Below are 17,363 nucleotides of genomic sequence, written 5' to 3'. Positions count from 1 at the left end.
CTGGTATGACACAGCCCTGCCAGGGACTATACTGGTATATCACATAGCCCTTCCAGTGACTATACTGGTATCACACAGCGCTGCCAGGGACTATACTGGTATATCACATAGCCCTTCCACTGACTATACTGGTATCACACAGCCCTTCCAGGGAATATACTGGTATCACACAGCCCTTCCAGGGGCTATACTGGTATCACACAGCCCTTCCAGTTACTATACTGGTATCACACAGCCCTTCCAGTTACTATACTGGTATCACACAGCCCTCCCAGTGACTATACTGGTATCACACAGCCCTCCCAGTGACTATACTGGTATCACACAGCCCTTTCAGTGACTATACTGGTATCACACAGCCCTTCCAGTGTCTATACTGGTTTTACATATCTCTTCCAGTGACAACGCTGGAATCACACACCCCTTCCAGCGCCCATACTGGTTTTACATCCCCTTTCCAGTGACAACGATAGATCCTCCCAGTATGTGATCTCCTCGGTCCCCCTAGTTTTGGATGACATCATCGGATGATGACTTTTGCTGCACTGCAGTATCTCCATCCCCTCCCCGACCACCCGACCCCCCATGGTGGTCTGCACCTACCTCTGTGTCGGGGATCCTCCAGCTGGCATCTTCTCGGCTCCTGTGCGGGGAAGGCATCGGGTCATGTATGATCGCAGAGGGAGGAGGGTGAGGGGGGCAAGGATGGCCGGGATCTACATGTCCTGCTGCCCACCCAGCCGGCTCACCTGGGCGCCCCCTCCATCCCCTGTGCCAGGAATAGATCCAGCTGTCAGTGTGCCCCGGAGGGCAGCAGTCACTCACACCGTCCTCCTCCGCCCACCTCCCCGCCCGCACTGCCAGCATCACCGGTCCGGTACAGCCCTCTCCTCCTCCTCCTCATCATCATCATCAATCTCCTCTCCTCCTCCTCATCATCATCATCATCAATCTCCTCTCCTCCTCCTCATCATCATCATTCCCCTCTCCTACTCATCATCATCGCACTCCTCTCCTCCTCATCATCATCATCATCAATCTCCTCTCCTCCTCCTCATCATCATCATTAATCTCCTCTCCTCCTCCTCCTCATCATCAATCTCCTCTCCTCCTCATCATCATCATCATTCCCCTCTCCTCCTCATCATCATCGCACTCCTCTCCTCCTCCTCCTCCTCCTCATCATCATCATCATCATCAATCTCCTCTCCTCATCATCATCATCAATCTCCTCTCCTCCTCATCATCATCGCACTCCTCTCCTCCTCATCATCATCATCATCGCACTCCTCTCCTACTCCTCCTCCTCAATCTCCTCTCCTCCTCCTCATCATCATCAATCTCCTCTCCTCCTGCTCCTCCTCCTCATCATCATCAATCTCCTCCTCCTCATCATCATCATCACACTCCTCTCCTCATCCTCATAATCATACTCCTCTTCTCCTCCTCCTCATCATCATCATCAATATCTTCTCCTCGTCATCAATCTCCTCTCCTCCTCCTCCTCCTCATCGTCATCAATCTCCTCTCCTCCTCATCATCATCAATCTCCTCTCCTCCTCATCCTCATCATCAATCTCCTCTCCTCCTCACCATCAATCTCCTCTCCTCCTCCTCATCATCATTATCATCATCATCAATCTCCTCTCCTCCTCCCCATCCTCATCATCATCACACTCCTCTTCTCATTGTCATCACACTCCTCATCTCTTCATCATCATCAAGCTCCTCTTCTCCTCATCATCATCACACTCCTCTCCTCCTCCCCCTCATCACACTCCTCTCCTCCTCCTCATCACACTCCTCATCTCCTCCTCATCATCACACTCCTCTCCTCCTCATCATCATCACAGCCCTTTGCTCCTCATCATCCCTGTCCTCTTCTCCTTATCATCATCACAGCCCTCTGCTCCTCATCATCATCACAGCCCTCTGCTCCTCATCATCATCATAGCTGTTTGCTCATCATCATCACAGTCCTCATCTCCTCATCATCACAGCCCTCTCCTCCTTCACATCATCATAACCATCATGTCCTCTTTATCATCATAGTCCTATGCTCCTCATTATCATCACAGCCCTCCGCTCCTCATCATCACAGCCCTCTGCTCCTCAGTATCATAGCCCTCTGCTCCTCATCATCACAGCCCTCTGCTACTCATCATCACAGTCCTCTGCTCCTCATCATCACAGCCCTGTGTTCCTCATCATTACAACCCTCATCTCCTCATCATCACAGTCCTCATCTCCTCATCATTACAGTCCTCATCTCCTCATTACAGCCCCCAGCTCCTCATCACAGTCCTCTGCTCATCATCACAGCCCTTATCTTCTCATCATCACAGCCCCTTGCTCCTCATCATCACACCCCTCATCTCCTCATCACAGTCCTCATCATCTCATCATTAAAGTCATCAGCTCATCATTACAGTCCTCATCTCATCATTATAGTCCTCAACTCCTCATCACAGTCCTCTGCTCATCATCGTCACAGCCCTCATCAGCACTTCATTACAGCCCTCCTCTCCTCATCATCACAGTCACAGTGCTTATCTCATCATCACAGCCCTCATCAGCTCATCATTACAGTCCTCATCTCATCATTATCACAGTCCTCATCTCCTCCTCCTCACAGTCCTCTGCTCATCATCATCACATCCCTCATCAGCTCATCATTACAGTCTTCATCTCCTCATCATCACAGTCCTCATTTCCTCCTCATCACAGCCCTCTGCTCCTCATCATCACAGTCCTCATCGCCTCATCATTACATTCCTCATCCCCTCATTACAGCCCTCTGCTTCTCATTGTAGCCCTTTGGAAATCATTAAAATCCTAATCTCCTCATCACAGTCCTTCGCTCATCATCACAGCCTTCTGATCATCACCACAGCCCTCATCTCCTAAATACAGCCCTCATCTCCTCATCACAGCCCTCATCTCCTCATCACAGTCCTCATCCCAGAGCTGCTGAAGCTCCAATCAAGTAATTCCAGTCCTCACCTATTGATATGGCCAGTTTCTGGTCATAATAGGACAATTTGTTCCTGACAGATGTTGGATCTCCCATCATCGCTGGATAGCAACAGGGGATTACCACCACTGGAATCTTTTTTTTATTTTTTTATTTTTTAATAAAGGACTTTTCCCAATGGTGTGTGTGTGTTTTTTAACATTTTTTTTTACACTTTCTTTGTGAAATGGTAGTGGTACTTTTGTACCCCCTTACCATTTAAAACAGTGGGGGGGGGGCGGGATCTGGGGGTCCCTTGTTAAAGGGGGTTTCCAGATTCTGATAAGTCCCCCGCCCGCAGACCCCCACAACCACCGGCAAGGGTTATGGGGATGAGGCCCATGTCCTGATCAACATGGGGACATGGTGCTTTGAGGGGTCACAGACCTCCAAAGCATCCTCCCAATGTCTCGTCCCCCCCTCTTTTCCTGCGACCTGCCAGGTTGCATGCTCAGATAAAGGGTCTGGTATGGATTTTTGGGGGGATCTCCACGCCATTTTTTTTTTAATTTGGCGTGGAGTTCCCCTTAAAATCCATACCAGACCTGAAGGGCCTAGTATGGATATTTGGGGGGAACCCCACGTAATTTTTTTCAGAAAAATTGACGCGGGGTTCCCCTTAATATCCATACCAGACCTGAAGGGCCTGTTAATTGAATTTGGGGGAACCCCCCAATTTTTTTTCTTTTTATCAATGACTTTCAATGACTGTTCTCTCTATTACGGGGACTGGGGAGCCAACAATTCATTATAGCCGTGATTTTGACTTTTTTTCCTGCAGAAATGACACTTTGTGCAGGGATAGTTCTAAGCACGGGAAATCACTAACTGGAGAGTCCCTGACATGCAGGCAATGCATACCAAGAGATCCAACAAAAAATACTCTAGTTTTGGGTTGAGATGCACTAAGCAGTGCCATGAGCAATACATGAACCCTTCTGCTGTTTAAAATAACAACCTCACCGTGCAAATCAATTCTAGCCGCTATATATTGATAACTCCATTTGAAGTGTCAATACTGTATGTCTAAAAAAGTGAGAGCTATAAATCTCCCATAAATACAGCCCTCAGACCTCAAATGAAACAATGTTGCAAAACATAATGCAAACTAGCAACATAAAGTGCTACAAAACAAACAGGGTTGTCACCACAAATGTTCATCGATTAAAGAAGTACAGCCTGAGCTGGTACAGTATGGCTGTACTTCTCTTGTGGATCACGAGGGCAGGTCATTCCGCACTCCTGTAACCCATTTTCAGCAGACAGCAGGCTGTAGCCCGCTGTCTGCTGATGTCACCAAGCCGGTCCAGGCTCAGGAAGGATCGTGATCCTTGGGTCAGGATCTGCCCACATGCCTGCACCAACACCCAGCTCAGCCTTTCAACGAGCCGCTGGGAGCCTCAGCTGGCCACTTCCACCGCCTCCAAAGTAGTGATGGACGAACTTCCGACGGGACGTTTCGCGAACGCGAAACGCGAACGGACACAAACGTTCGCGAAAACGACCGTTCGCCGCGGGCTCCATTGACTTCAATGGGAGGCGAATTTCGCAAACCTTTAGGTCGAATTTGCGGCCACGGGGTAATTATTAGGGGGTAGCACGTAGTCCCACCACCTGGACAATAGCATAATACATGTATGAGGTGAATTTGGGATCGATAACTACAAGCATTTTTTTTTTATTTGGGAAATTGTTCTGACAATTCAGGACTATGGAGCTAATGAAGGCAATGGAGGAGAGGGAAGGTCAGGGACCAGGGTAGGCAAACAAGAGGGTGCAGGAGATACAGAGCACTGACAGCAGCACCGTAATACAGAGCACTGACATCAGCACCGTGACATACAGCGCTGACAGCAGCTCCGTGACATACAGCGCTGACAGCAGCTCCGTGACATACAGCGCTGACAGCAGCTCCGTGACATACAGCGCTGACAGCAGCTCCGTGACATACAGCGCTGACAGCAGCTCCGTGACATACAGCGCTGACAGCAGCACCGTGACATACAGCGCTGACAGCAGCTCCGTGACATACAGCGCTGACAGCAGCTCCGTGACATACAGCGCTGACAGCAGCTCCGTGACATACAGCACTGACAGCAGCTCCGTGACATACAGCGCTGACAGCAGCTCCGTGACATACAGCGCTGACAGCAGCACCGTGACATACAGCGCTGACAGCAGCTCCGTGACATACAGCGCTGACAGCAGCTCCGTGACATACAGCGCTGACAGCAGCTCCGTGACATACAGCGCTGACAGCAGCTCCGTGACATACAGCGCTGACAGCAGCTCCGTGACATACAGCGCTGACAGCAGCTCCGTGACATACAGCGCTGACAGCAGCTCCGTGACATACAGCGCTGACAGCAGCTCCGTGACATACAGCGCTGACAGCAGCTCCGTGACATACAGCGCTGACAGCAGCTCCGTGACATACAGCGCTGACAGCAGCACCGTAAGCAGCCCCAGGAGGAAGTCAGCACAGCACAGGGATGGTGTGATCCCCTCATAATAAGAACCCCCAGGAGGAAGTCAGCACAGCACAGGGATGGTGGGAGCCCCTCATAATAAGAACACCCAGGAGGAAGTCAGCACAGCACAGGGATGGTGGGAACCCCTCATAATAAGCAGCCCCAGTAGAAATATGACACCGCTCAACCTCTTCAAAGAGGAGGGTAGGGGCATATAGTACGGTGTGCTTTTTTGGGTCAGGGAAGTGAGCCAAATGAATTAAGAAGGTCTGTGTGCTTGATTCCAAAAATTGTTTATAGACATATACATGGTCTACTGATCACATGTGTTGAATTCCTCCGAGATCCATGCCTCATTCATTTTTAGAAATGTGAGGTAGTTAACACTGTGGTGAGCTAGGCGAGTACGCTTATCGGTCACAATCCCCCCTGCTGCGCTGAACGTCCTTTCGGACAGGACACTGGATGAGGGGCAAGCCAACAGTTCGATTGCAAATTGGGCAAGCTCTGGCCAGAGGTCAAGCCTGCCCACCCAGTAGTCTAGGGGTTCATCACTCCTCAGAGCGTCCACATCGGCCGTTAACCCAATGTAGTCGGACACCTGACGGTCTAGGCGTTCCCTGATGCTGGATCCGGATGACACCTGTCGATGGGTCGGCTGAAAGAATGACCTCATATCCGAAGTCACCAACACATCTTCAAACCGGCCTCTTCTTGCAGGCGCTGTTGGATTGGTACCCGCAAATCCTTCTCTGGGAGTGGGAATTGCTCCTCTGCCAGCGCACGCAAAAGCAGAATGCAGCATTTCTCGAAGCAAGGCCTGGAAGTGCTGCATTCTGACAGCCCTCTGCGACGGCGGTAACATTTCCGCCATTTTGTGTTTGTACCGGGGGTCTAAGTACGTTGCCACCCAGTACTGGTCCTTGACCCTCATGCTTTTTATACGGGGGTCCCTATTAAAACACTGGAGCATGAAGGCCCCCATTTGCACTAAAGTGGAAGCGGTGTGGTGGCCTGGCTCCTGCTCATCATCCAGGATAATGTCGTCCTCTTCATTCTCCTCTCCCCATCCTCGCACAACAGGGATCCCAGAAAGGTTTAAAGCATGCTCTTCTTGCTCCTGCTCATCCGCCCCGGCACCATCCTCCTCTGACTCCTCATCAGACTCCTGTTGTTGACTTGTCTCAGATAGAGTAGCCCCCCCTGGGAATTCATCCAGCATTGCGACTTCCTCATCTTCCCGCTCCTGCTCCTCCACAGCCTGATCAATGACACGACGCAATGCACGCTCCAGAAAGAAGGCATAAGGTACCATGTCACTGATGGCGCCATGGCTGCGACTGACCAGTTTGGTGATCTCCTCAAATGGCCGCAGAAGTCTGCATGTGTCGCGCATGAGCAGCCACTGGCGCGGTGAAAAAAAACCCAGCTCCCCAGAACCGTTTCTTTCGCAGAGTTCATACAGGTAGACGTTAACTGCACGTTTCTGCTGGAGCAGCCTATCAAGCATATAGAAGGTTGAGTTCCATCGCGTCGGGCAATCGCAAATAAGACGTCTGACCGGCAGATGGTGTCGCCGCTGAATGTCAGCAAGGCGAGCCATGGCCGTGTAAGATCTTCTGAAATGGGCCGAGATTTTCCTTGCCTGCCGCAAGATGTCCTGGACCCCAGGGTATTTGACAAGGAATCGCTGCACGACCAAGTTTAAGACGTGTGCCATGCACGGCACGTGCGTGATTTTGCCCTGTTTCAATGCGCTAAGCAGATTGGCACCGTTGTCACACACCACTTTACCAACTGTCAAATTGAGCGGTGTTAGCCACTCATCTGCCTGTGAACGCAAAGCTGAAAGGAGTGCCGGGCCAGTGTGGCTCTTTGCTTCCAGGCACAACAGACGCAGCACGGCATGGCAACGTCTCACCTGGCATGTGGAATAGGTTCTGGGGAGCTTGGGCGGTGCAGTGGAAGAGACGCTAGCAGCGGAAAAGGAGGAGGCAGCTGAGGAGGAGAGGGAGGAGGATGGAGTAGGAGGAGGAGAAGAAGAGTCAGGCCTGCATGCAATCCGTGGCGGTAAAACCAAATCTACACGGGTGCCACGGGTTACATGCTTGACGGCCGTCAGAAGGTTCACCCAGTGGGCAGTAAAACTGATATACCTTCCCTGCCCGTGTTTGCTAGACCACGTGTCTGTGGTCAGATGTATCTTGGCACCGACACTGTGTGCCAGAGATACATTCACTTGCCGCTGAACATGGCCATATAGCTCTGGGATGCCCTTCTCTGAGAAATACTTCCTTCCTGGGACCTTCCATTGTGGTGTTCCAATGGCCACAAATTTGCGAAAGGCCTCCGAGTCCACCAGTTTATATGGCAGTAGTTGGCGGGCTATGAGTTCTGACAAGCCAGCCGCCAACCGTTGGGCAAGAGGGTTATCCGGCGTCATCATTTTTTTACGCTCAAACATTAGGCCCACGGAAGCCTGCCTTTTTGCAGAAAAATGTGAGCTTGGCGTGATGGAAGGTGGAGTGGAGGACAATTGTGAGGAGAGAGGAGAAGGAGAAGTAGAAGACGAGGCTGGACGGTGAGAGCCTGCAGTGTGGCTTTGTGTGTTCCGTTGCTCCCACTGGGCTCGGTGATGGCTGCTCATGTGCCTTCTTAAGGCGGTCGTCCCTAGGTGAGTATTGGGCTTACCGCGACTAACGCGTTGACTGCAAAGATTGCAGATGGCAACGCTATTGTCAGCAGCGGACACGTTAAAAAAAGCCCACACTGCGGAGCCATGTGCCGGTGTCCTGGGAGCGCCAGATGTGACCGTACATGGTCGATGACTCGCTCCTGATACATTTGCAGTCTGCTTTGTCCCTGCTGTGCAATGTAAGTCATTGCTGCTTCTCCTCCCTATCTGCTGGTCCATATCTCCCTCTGAACTCCCCTCCTCTTCCTCTCTTGTGGGCACCCACGTGACATCACTAGACACGTCATCATCAACGTCACCTTCCCCACCGCTATAAGTAGAGTAGGCAGCAACACCGGGGACCAACCTCCTCCTTGGGCTGATCTGGGTACTGGCGTCAGACTGCTGAGTAGCGCTTGTTGCTACCTCCTCTTCCTGATCCAATACCAAGAGTGGCTGCGCATCAGAAATGTCCTCTTGATATGGATCGGAAAATAATTCCAGTGACTCAAGCGGAAGGTATGTGGTGGTGGTGGTGGTGGTCGTGTTGTTGGTGGTAGTGTCTTTGGGGGTGCACATAGCAGAGAGTGAAGAAGAGGGTGCAGATCGAGAGGATGAGGAGGGTGCAGAAGAGTAAGGCTGAGCGAGCCACTCAACCAAGTCTGGTGCATCCTTTAAAGTAATTGAACGCACCTTCTGCAACTTCCCACTTTGGCTCAAGCCTGTTGCTCCTGCCCTACCCCTACCACCCCTGCGGAAGGGCCTGCCTCTTCCTCTGCATGTCATTTTTTAAATGACCCTGTGACAAAACTCTTAGTCCCTATACCGCTGAAGGACTGCTGCAGTATAGGTGAGCGGTCAGCAGTGGTGCACGTCAACCCTATCTATTGTGGACCTATAGCGGTCCTTACAGAACAGCAGACTGTACCGCACTCAAGCCTATGTACCGTAGCACCCTATACCAAGTTACCAGTCCTTATAAGAACTTTTGTGGACCAAGCAGGTTGTGTATTAGTGTTTAGCAGACTGTACGTCAGTCCCTATACCGCTGAAGGACTGCTGCAGTATAGGGCAGCGGTCAGCAGTGGTGCACGTCAACCCTATCTATTGTGGACCGATAGCGGTCCTTACAGAACAGCAGACTGTACCGCACTCAAGCCTATGTACCGTAGCACCCTATACCAAGTTACCAGTCCTTATAAGAACTTTTGTGGACCAAGCAGGTTGTGTGTTAGTGTTTAGCAGACTGTGCGTCAGTCCCTATACCGCTGAAGGACTGCTGCAGTATAGGGCAGCGGTCAGCAGTAGTGCACGGCAACCCTATGTATTGTGGACCGATAGCGGTCCTTACAGAACAGCAGACTGTAACGCACTCAGGCCTATGTACCGTAGCACCCTATACCAAGTTACCAGTCCTTATAAGAACTTTTGTGGACCAAGCAGGTTGTGTGTTAGTGTTTAGCAGACTGTGCGTCAGTCCCTATACCGCTGAAGGACTGCTGCAGTATAGGGCAGCGGTCAGCAGTAGTGCACGGCAACCCTATGTATTGTGGACCGATAGCGGTCCTTACAGAACAGCAGACTGTAACGCACTCAGGCCTATGTACCGTAGCACCCTATACCAAGTTACCAGTCCTTATAAGAACTTTTGTGGACCAAGCAGGTTGTGTGTTAGTGATTAGCAGACTGTACGTCAGTCCCTATACCAATGAAGGACTGCTGCAGTATAGGGCAGCGGTCAGCAGTAGTGCACGGCAACCCTATGTATTGTGGACCGATAGCGGTCCTTACAGAACAGCAGACTGTAACGCACTCAGGCCTATGTACCGTAGCACCCTATACCAAGTTACCAGTCCTTATAAAAACTTTTGTGGACCAAGCAGGTTGTGTGTTAGTGTTTAGCAGACTGTGCGTCAGTCCCTATACCGCTGAAGGACTGCTGCAGTATAGGGCAGCGGTCAGCAGTAGTGCACGGCAACCCTATGTATTGTGGACCGATAGCGGTCCTTACAGAACAGCAGACTGTAACGCACTCAGGCCTATGTACCGTAGCACCCTATACCAAGTTACCAGTCCTTATAAGAACTTTTGTGGACCAAGCAGGTTGTGTGTTAGTGATTAGCAGACTGTACGTCAGTCCCTATACCAATGAAGGACTGCTGCAGTATAGGGCAGCGGTCAGCAGTAGTGCACGGCAACCCTATGTATTGTGGACCGATAGCGGTCCTTACAGAACAGCAGACTGTAACGCACTCAGGCCTATGTACCGTAGCACCCTATACCAAGTTACCAGTCCTTATAAGAACTTTTGTGGAACAAGCAGGTTGTGTGTTAGTGATTAGCAGACTGTACGTCAGTCCCTATACCAATGAAGGACTGCTGCAGTATAGGGCAGCGGTCAGCAGTAGTGCACGGCAACCCTATGTATTGTGGACCGATAGCGGTCCTTACAGAACAGCAGACTGTAACGCACTCAGGCCTATGTACCGTAGCACCCTATACCAAGTTACCAGTCCTTATAAGAACTTTTGTGGACCAAGCAGGTTGTGTGTTAGTGATTAGCAGACTGTACGTCAGTCCCTATACCAATGAAGGACTGCTGCAGTATAGGGCAGCGGTCAGCAGTAGTGCACGGCAACCCTATGTATTGTGGACCGATAGCGGTCCTTACAGAACAGCAGACTGTACTGCACTCAGGCCTATGTACCGTAGCACCCTATACCAAGTTACCAGTCCTTATAAAAACTTTTGTGGACCAAGCAGGTTGTGTGTTAGTGTTTAGCAGACTGTGCGTCAGTCCCTATACCGCTGAAGGACTGCTGCAGTATAGGGCAGCGGTCAGCAGTAGTGCACGGCAACCCTATGTATTGTGGACCGATAGCGGTCCTTACAGAACAGCAGACTGTAACGCACTCAGGCCTATGTACCGTAGCACCCTATACCAAGTTACCAGTCCTTATAAGAACTTTTGTGGACCAAGCAGGTTGTGTGTTAGTGATTAGCAGACTGTACGTCAGTCCCTATACCAATGAAGGACTGCTGCAGTATAGGGCAGCGGTCAGCAGTAGTGCACGGCAACCCTATGTATTGTGGACCGATAGCGGTCCTTACAGAACAGCAGACTGTACCGCACCCAAGCCTATGTACCGTAGCACCCTAGACAGACCAAGTTACCAGTCCTGATAAAGAGCTTTGTGGAACAAGTGAGTTGTGAATGATTAGCAGACTGCAGCAGAAGGGCAGCAGTCAAGTATAATATTCTTTCTATATTTGGAAGAAAGAATATTATACGTGTACAAGCCTATTACCGTACCACTGATACCAGTCCTGAAAAGAACCTTTGTGGAACTAATAGTAACAGCAAGTCTTTAAAATTATCCTCACTGCCTGACACACTGCTTCCTGCCTGTCCCTATACAAATTGGCAAAAAAGAGTAGGCTGGAACGATTAGCTGGAACAGCTCTTTTGTGGACCTGATAGTAACAGCTAATGATGATGATGATGATGATGATGAAGAAAGACTAATCTGGCTGAGCTGTCCCTAAAATAGCAGCATACAGCGCTCTGTCCCTTTATCTAAACTGACAAAAGAAACTCAGGCTGCTGACCTAACACCTATACCAGTCCTGAAAAGAACTTTTGTGTACCAAATAGCTAGCGTTTTCTCTGTCCCTACTCCACACAGGATCCTTTCCCTACAGTGACAGAAGAAAGAATGTAAAATGGCCACCGGATCGGGTGTATTTATAGGTTAGGGGGAATGTCCAAGTGTCCATGAGCTGTCATGTCTCAATTGGTTGTCCTGTAACACATGATAAACGTGTCACGAAAGGTTAAAGTTCTTGTATACATTAAACACGTAAGTCCGCCGGGGCGAACGACGGAAAAAGGCGTTCGAACCCGCGGACGGCGAAAGTCGGAAATTCGCCGCGAAACGACCGCCGGGCGAACCGTTCGGCCATCACTACTCCAAAGCCCAGTGCTCCAGTGAGCGAGGGAGGCAGAGCAGAGAGTGACTGACAGTCAGCAGCTCTCTGGTCAGGGAGCTGTGAGAACCGAGCGATCGGATGTGTTTGATCGCTCAGTTCTCTGTGTTAGAGCCAGTTGGGGACAGATGCAGCATCCACCTAGGTAAGTATGAATCTGAAAAAAAAACACCACATACTTCTGTTTTAAAGTGTTTGTAAACCTCGCAAGTTTTTTTACCAAAAATATGTAGAAGAATACATATCGGCCTAAACTGAGAACAAATTTATTTATTTTTTTTTTAAAAAGGGGATATTTATAATAGCAAAAAAATATTGTGTTTCAAAATTGTCTTTTTTTGTTTATAACGCAAAAAATAAAAACCGCAAATGTGATCAAATACCACCAAAAGAAAGCTCTATTTGTGGGGAAGAAGGACATCAATTTTGTTTGGGCGACCGCACAATTGTCAGTTAAAGCGACGCAGTGCTGAATCGCAAAAAATGGCTTGGTCATTCAGCAGCCAAATTTTCCGGGGCTGAAGTGGTTAAAAAATGTTTTGGGGATATTTATTATCGCAAAAAATTTAAAATATTGTTTTTCTTTTTCAAAATTGTCGCTCTTTTTTCTTTATAGTGCAAAAAATAAAAATCGCAGAGGTGATCAATTACCACAAAAAGAAAGCTCTATATGTGGGGGAAAAAACATCAATTTTATTTTTGTACAAAATCGCACGTTCCCATGCAATTGTCAGTTAAAATGATGCAGTGCCGAATTGAATAAAACGGCCTGGTCATTAAGCGGGCAAATCTTCTGGGGTTGAAGTGGTTAAATAACACCAATCATCCCATCCACACGATCGACTCAGGGCGAGTAGGAACAGAGGAGTAGACAGTTTCTGCGTATTGCCGGCTTGAGATCTTTTGAAGTGTCTCTTGAAATATATTGGATTTTCAGCCTGTAATTTTACTTTATACCGTGAGTATAATTTATTAGTGTATAATAAAGAGTGTGGCGATTGTATTACACAATGTGAGTCTCCTTCTATCCACCCATCCACACGGGGTCTTTTTAGAGCTATGTAAGAAACAGACAGTGGAGGACTTCTGCGGTTTTAGCCCTGCTACTTCACTTGAAGATTTTAAAGCCAGGGATCAGTGCGATTTCAGTTGCGACTTGCCTGACATCTGTGCAGCTTCATGCACAGAAGTCTATGCAAATCGCACCTGAAATTGCAAAAAATAGTGCAGGAATCTTTTTTTTTTTTTCAAATTGGCACAGCACCGCAAAGTCAGAGTCGCACCGATATGAACGGTTTCATTGCCGACAATAGGGTACAACTTGTCCTGCGATCTGGAACTGTCAAATCGCACGATAAGTCACACCAATGTGAACGGGGGGCTTAAAGGCTGTTTTGTGGATTGCCCTAATCGGAAGAAGGAGATACAAGTCCTTTCAGCCTAATAAGATAGGAAAATAGTTTTGGTGAGTGAGATTCTAAATAATGGGTGAAGGGAGTGAAGCAGTGGCGGGCCAGGCATTAATGGCGCACGGGTTCCGCTCCCTCTCTTCTGCCACCCCTCTATCAACAATAAATAGATTCAAGCATTGGCCCCTTTTCGGGCGCAGGGCGCCTGAATTACAGCGTCGAGGGGTGCTTTTGAAGCACCTGATCAAAGCCATAGGCTCTAATAGGCATCAAAAAAGGTGACCTGCGAGCGCCATGCTGTCACCCACTGCCCCACCAAGACAGGGTAAGTGGCGCAGACGGCGAGTGGGCGGGGGTCACACTGATAGCATTTCTTGGGCACACTGGCAGCATATGATGGGCACACTGACAACATATGATGGGCACACTGGCAGCATTTGATGGGCACACTGGCAGCATTTGATGACACAGTGTCAGTGTTTAATGGGCACAGAGGCTGCAATTGATGGCACAGTGGCAGCGTTTGATGGCACAGTGGCAGCGTTTGATGGCACAGTGGCAGCGTTTGAGGGCACAGTGGCAGCGTTTGATGGCACAATGACAGCATTGGAGGACACAATGGCAGCATTTGATGGCACAGTGGCATCGTTTGTGGGCACAGCGACCCCTTACCATGTGATCAGCTGTCAGCCAATGACAGCTGATCACATGATCAAAACAAAAGCTTGGTGATCGTTATTTTTTTCTCCTCACGGTGACAGCGGAAGAGAAAAAAAAAAGCCGATCTCCAGCTCATCTGAAAGGGACATCGGTCCTGAAGAGAAAGAGGCAATTATGCCTCATCTATGCCACCTGACAGTGCCCACAAGTGCCACGTGTCAATGCCCACAAGTGCCACCTATCAATGCCCACCAGTGGTGCCAGTCAGTGCCACCTAGAAGTGCTGCCTATCAGTGTAATCGATCAGTGCCCATCACTGCCACCCATCAGTGCCCATCACTACCACCTGTCGGTGCCCATCAGTGCCGCCTCATCAGCGTACATCAATGATGGACAAAACACAGTAGCAGCATTTGATGGCACAGTGGCTGCAATTGAAGATTTTTTTACAAAAATTTTTTGAGCCCCCCCCAAAAATGTTGTCACCATTATCTGAAGATTCACCGGGTGTTTCCTGGAATTTGAATCAACAATACTTTTGTAATTTATTGAAATTCCAGGTTTTTTCACCATTTCTTTGAGTGTTTTAAATGCCAACTCAGGGGAATTTTATTTCTTTTCCCATGCAGTGGGACTGTCCCCGGAGTGCACAGGTCAACTACGCATTTTGTCTTGAGGGGAGGAGAAAGCTTATACTCACCCGATCCTTCGATCCTCCAGAAAACAACACTCCCCCACAGTCCAGAGTTGGACTGTTCCTGGTTTATGGAGCCTGCTCTGGACATGATGACACCAGGAACAGTCCTATTCAAGACGGCTGGAGTTTGGGGGTGCCGGACGTGGAGTCTTCTGCTTGGAGGATTAGGTAAGTATATCTTTCCTCACACCTAGAAAAAAAATGAGCAGTTAACCCGTGCACCCGTGATCACGCACAGCTGGAGACCAGCATCGGGTACCGCAGACTCGATATGTGCCAGCCCTCTGCCAATCATCCAGCAGAGAGGCAGAACGGCTGTATGACAGGAGGGAAGGGATGGGTCCTGTGTCTCTGCAAAGCACGAACAAGGATCCATGTCTTCCCCTAGTAAAAGCACCTCCTCCTCTATAGAAAAACACTGTCTAGGCACACAGTTAACCATCTGATCGCCCCTGATGTTAACCCCTTTCCAGCCAGTGTCATTAGTACAGTGACAGTGCATATTTTTAGCACTGATCACTGTATCAGTGTCACTGGTTCCCACAAAGTGTCAGTGTCAGAATGTCCACCGCAAAATCACAGTCCTGCCATAAGTCGCTGATCACTGCCATTACTAGTAATAAATAAATAAAAATATCCCATAGTTTGAAGACGCTATAACTTTTGCGCAAACCAATCAATATCCACTTATTGTTTTTTTGTTTTTTTTTAACCAAAAATATTTAACAGAATACATATTGATCTAAATTGATGGAGAAATTAGATTTTTTCCATTGTTTTTATTGGATATGTTTTATAGCAGAAAGTAAAAAAAAATCGTTTTTTTTTTTTCAAAATTGTCACTCTTTTTTTGTTTATAGTGCAAAAAAAAAAAAAAAAGGCATAAAGGAGATCAAATACCACCAAAAGAAAGCTCTATTTGTGGGGGAAAAGGATATAACTTGTATTTGCATCACTGTCCCTGCACATAGTGTCATTTCTGCAGTAAAAAAGTCATTTAAAAGCACTCGCAGCTATAATGAATTGTCTGCTCCTCGTAATACAGAGAACAGCCATTGAAAGTCATTGATAAAAAAAAAAAAAAAGGAAGCGTGGGGTTCCCTCAAATTCAATTACCAGGCCCTTCAGGTCTGGTATGGATGTTAAGGGGAACCCAACGTAATTAAAAAAAACAAAAAACGAAGTGGGGTTCCCACCAAATATCCATACCAGACCTTCAGGTCTGGTATGGATTTTAAGGGGAACTCCACGCCAAATAAAAAAAAAAATGGCATGGATTTCCCCCCAAAAATCTATACCAGACTCTTTAGCCGAGCATCCAACATGGCAGCCGCAGGAAAATAGGGGGGACGAGAGAGCGCTCCTCCCTGAACCATACCAGGCTACATGCCCTCAACATTGGGAGGATGCTTTGTGGGTCTGTGACCCCTCAAAGCACCATGTCCCCATGTTGATGGGGACAAGGGCCTCATCCCCACAACCCTGGCCGGTGGTTGTGGTGGTCTGCGGGCAGGGGGCTTATCACAATCTTGAAGCCGCCTTTAACAAGGGGACCCCCAGATCCTGCCCCCCGTTTGAAATGGTAAGGGGGTATAAAAGTACCCCTACCATTTTACAAAGAAAGTGTAAACAAATGTTAAAAACACACACACACACACACACTGTTGGGAAAAGTCCTTTATTAAAAATTAAAAAAATGTAAAAAAGATTCCAGCGGTGGTAATCCACTCTGGCTATCCAGCGATGGATGATCATCTCTTCGGGGTCCAGCGATGGGTGATCTGATCCAGCCATGGGTGATCTCTCCCTCTAGCGCAGCGCATCCATCCTGTCTCCACCGGAGACACTGTGGGAATCCCGGCAGCATGACACTTCTTAGCTGAGGGGGGCGGGGCCACCAGTCACCTGACCCCATCCCCCTCTGACGCAAGGGGAAAGCCGGGCTTCCCCAGTGACATATGGATGACCCCGCCCCCAGGTTTCCGGGGGCGCTCTCTCGTCTCCCCCTCTTTTCCTGCGGCCTGCCAGGTTGCGTGCTTGGATAAGGGGTCTGGTATGGATTTTTGGGGGGAACTCCACGCCATTTTTTTAAAATTTAGCATGGAGTTCCCCTTAAAATCCATACCAGACCCTCAGGTCTGGTATGGATATTTGGGGGGAACCCCACGTCATTTTTTTTATTTGACTTGGGGTTCCCCTTAATATCCATACCAGACCTGAAGGGCCTGGTAATTGAATTTGGGGGAACCCCACGCTTTTTTTTTTTTATCAATGACTTTCAATGACTGTTCTCTGTATTACAGGGAGCCAACAATTCATTATAGCCGCGTGTGCTTTTAAATTACTTTTTTTCCTGCAGAAATGACACTTTGTGCAGGGACAGTTCTAAGCATGGGAAACATGCGCCCCTTCACAGGCATACTATACACACCCCCAGGTACGAAATTTAAAG

General features: G+C 48.8%; 1 protein-coding gene across 1 annotated transcript in view; it reads right to left on the bottom strand.

The window, feature by feature from the left end:
* The window catches only part of LZTS3 (leucine zipper tumor suppressor family member 3), a 161,370-nt gene extending 160,528 nt beyond the window's left edge, over positions 1-842 (bottom strand). The window contains exon 1 of the mRNA XM_077478023.1: positions 604-842. The gene's annotated coding sequence lies outside the window, so the exon portion shown is untranslated. The remainder of the gene's footprint in view (positions 1-603) is intronic.
* Positions 843-17,363: the final 16,521 nt, after the last annotated feature.

This window comes from Lithobates pipiens, unplaced genomic scaffold, assembly GCF_037356315.1.
Source record: "Lithobates pipiens isolate NorthernLeopardFrog02 unplaced genomic scaffold, aLitPip1_a1.2 Scaffold_13, whole genome shotgun sequence".
Classification (NCBI taxonomy): domain Eukaryota; kingdom Metazoa; phylum Chordata; class Amphibia; order Anura; family Ranidae; genus Lithobates; species Lithobates pipiens.
This window is presented reverse-complemented; position numbering and strand designations above follow the sequence as displayed.